Genomic DNA, 3555 nt, shown 5'->3' on the forward strand with positions numbered 1-3555 from the left:
ACAGAAATCAACAAGTGATCGGCGCAGCTCGATCGCAAATCGTAGAGCCAATTCAACAGTGTGTAACACTGTGCAGCACGTGCTATGCCGCGCCCACTAGCCAATCAGAGCGAGACACAACACAGACACGTAATCCAGCTGGCGTAGCGTCGTGGACGTGAACGCTAGTGAACCCCCGCTCACAGTATGTTGGAGAGTTCCGTCATCAGCTCTGTTATCTGCTGAATAATGGCAGGGCCGGAAACCGAAAGCAAACATAAGACAATTATTGCCTTCTTTTTTATCTGTGAGTTAAGAGAGTCAAGACGCATACCGGTTCTTTACATTATGATGTAATACGTACGCACGATAGGTCCGGTTGAATTAAGTTTGCGAAGTTTCTGGAGATGAACGATGCACCCGATTATCTTGCGGAAGAATGGAATGAAACGGCAGTGGATTTCAGTTACGAGATTTTAGAGCATTTCGAAGTTAGTTTAATTATGTCGTTTCTTCCTGTAATCATGAATATCGTTTGTAATTTTGCTGCCTGCGATCACATGGCTTATTTTTATGTTTTAATTATTTTAAAAAGGATTTTTTACTATTTCAGTTTAGTATTTTTGACGTAGCGTTTCTGCCCACACTTCCGCCCACATCAGTAATTTTCGCCCACACGTTTCTAAGGTAATGACAGACTACACTTTGGATCTACGTGGCAGACCCGGTTTAAGCAAGTGGTTCGTTTGATCACGCTACGCTGTAATACGAGTACATTTTTTTAACAAACGGAAACTGTGTGGCGCGTTTGGGAACATATGGTGTGGCCGATTACAGCATGTATTATGTTTTTTGAATTTCAAGAATAAAATTGACATTTCACGTGACTAATGCTGGGGATATACATGTGGTTTTTCCTGCTTACTATGCAATTAAGTACTGTGTCACAAAGGAAAGTATCGATCTATTCAACTCCAGTCCTTGAGCAGACAATAAGAAAAACCTTTATTTCCGTGGGTGATCAGTAATTATTATCATAAGACATTTAGGCATATATGTATCAATTTTGGTTATTTGGAGATGTACTATTTTGCATACGGAACTGCGCCATACGGTATCGATTTCTAATTCGCAGCTAAAGATATAAGAACGTCAGAACTAAGAACATCTTATCCACTAAACAGTCAGAGGCATATAACAATTGAATTGTGATAACAGTCGCGAAATGATAACGTAACGAAACAGAAAAACTAGAAAACGTGGGAAAACCATAAGATACGTTAGAAAACTTGAAAAATTATAAGGAAAAATTCCGAAGATTTGAGAAACCTGAGAAAATCTAAAAAAGCTTAAAAAACCTAAGAAACTTAAGAAACCCTGCTAAAACCTAAGAAACCTAAGAAGAATAAGAGAGCTTGAGAACTCTTAAGAAGTGCTAAGAAAAGCTAAGAAAGTTTAAGAAACTTAAGACAACTTAAGAAAGCCTACTTAAGAAAATCTACGAATACGAAAGAAACCGTTAGAAAAAAACAGTAGCATGCAGAAATGTCTGCATGCCGAAATGTCTTGTGCCGAAATGTCTTATGCTGAAATGTACTACGCTTAAATGTCACTATGCCAAAACGGTCGGATACGGCGCGGAATTCGTTACTCCATGCTATTCGAAACATAATTTTTTCCGACGTAGTATGCGTGAAATTGCATCCCCCGTCTACATTCTCCGTTGCCGTTGTTATGGCAACGTTCGAGATTTAAATTATAACTAATAACTGGAGAAGTGCTTGCAAAACTGCGCTTCAACTCTTCAGTCGGCGCCGTGAAACCAGTCACTGCTATCGATGGAATCACATTTATTGTTTACAGCAAAATAACCCCGTGGCCGTGGTGGGGAGCTGTCGTTAAAACATATTCTAATATTATTATATTCAAAAAAGTGCTAAAATGACAATATTTTGATCCAGAGAAGTTGTGCTCTTGCTATTTTGTTACTCTGATCTGTATGCCCTTTCCGTCGTTGCACGTACGCACACCTCACCTAACGTTAACTTGCCTCAGTGCGCTTGCTGCGAATAGAATATGGAAAATCTGTGAGTGGTTCCGAGTGCGACTGCAGTTCCGTTTTGGTAAGTTTTAGAGCAGTTTTCGTTGTCTGAGACATCTCTGCTTGAGTACAAGATTAGCTGAAGTTTCGAAGCAAAACTTGCACTAATAAATTTGTATCTCTACATCCGAGTTTTCTGAGTATTCTGCTTTTTTTTCTGACTATTTTGTTTTCTGACTATTCTGACTTGAGGCCAAAATTATAAAATACTTGTCAATTTTGTTGAAATTCAAGTCAAGAGTTATCGATGGTCTGTTAAACACAGTAACCGTCTGCAGTTTGTTCGGCCGGACACTTGGCTAAACAGAAACAACTAAGATGTTCGTGAGAGTTCTTCAGTATTTTCGCAAAAATTCCCAGCAGATCTCACATAAAATTAGATAATAACTGATTTCCCTGTCTCCAGAATTACTGGTTTCCTTTTTGTCAGTAAGGAAACTTTCCACCCAGCGCATAAGGTTACTGTACTCTATTCTCAAATGAGTTATAATACTAAACACTTTCAACGCGCTCCATGCATTCCACAATTAACAAAATTATGTGGCGAATGCGGCGGCGGATGGCAGTAACGAGAAGGGCAAACACACTCTTTGGCTCTTCGAGTTCTTTCTTGACGCAGCGGGCAGATACATGTATGGTCTTTGCTATGTTGCTTCGTGAGAGCTGGTTTGCAGTTTTTTAGAAAACCCTTTCATTAAGTAACCTTTTTAAGGTGAAGATAACGGTGAGTAAAATATGAATTTTGATTCGTAGACGTTTGCACAGAGCTGAGAACATGTAGAGCCAAGTTCTACGCGTAACAGGACCGGAATAATATCTTTATTGTTTTTACGAGAATTCTCGTCACTGATGGCGCACAAAACCAACGAAATATCAATAACATGACAACACTGGCATTTTTCTACCGTTTTCATGCTGGACGCACAGGACACAAAGGTCGCTACAGACACTACATCTCGAGACATTACACAACGGTACACGCCCTTCACTTCTGAAATACACACAGAAAAGTATGATTTCCTAACATTGCTAAAGATTTCAAGGAAGATATTAGAACACATGCAGTTCATGCAGTCACGGACAGAAACGGAGTCGTCCAAATGCTCATTTGGTTTGGCGGATACTCCTGGTTCATTCGGCTCGGCTTCTTCAACGCCTTCTTCTGCTCTCCAGCGTTGAGTACACTTCGATGACAGGTACTTCCGTGTGATGTCGTTCTCAAGCCATTAGGAAGGTCGCCTTCATAATACCTTCGAGAACCTCCTCTGGGAATGCGCAGCAAGACTGCAGGAGGCCTTCTTCCGGAGCCAATTGGAGAACTTCAGCAGAGCAGCAGTTCTCCAAACTCCGGCGGGTGCGAGAAGTAATTTGCCCACTCCGTGTCCTTTAATGTCTTTTACACATACGCGTGCTCCAGTTTGTCGACTATCTGGGCCATTGTATAGTCGGGATCCTTCGGCAGGCACATGGCATGC

Source organism: Paramacrobiotus metropolitanus, unplaced genomic scaffold, assembly GCF_019649055.1.
Source record: "Paramacrobiotus metropolitanus isolate TYO unplaced genomic scaffold, Prichtersi_v1.0 Parri_scaffold0000055, whole genome shotgun sequence".
NCBI lineage: Eukaryota > Metazoa > Tardigrada > Eutardigrada > Parachela > Macrobiotidae > Paramacrobiotus > Paramacrobiotus metropolitanus.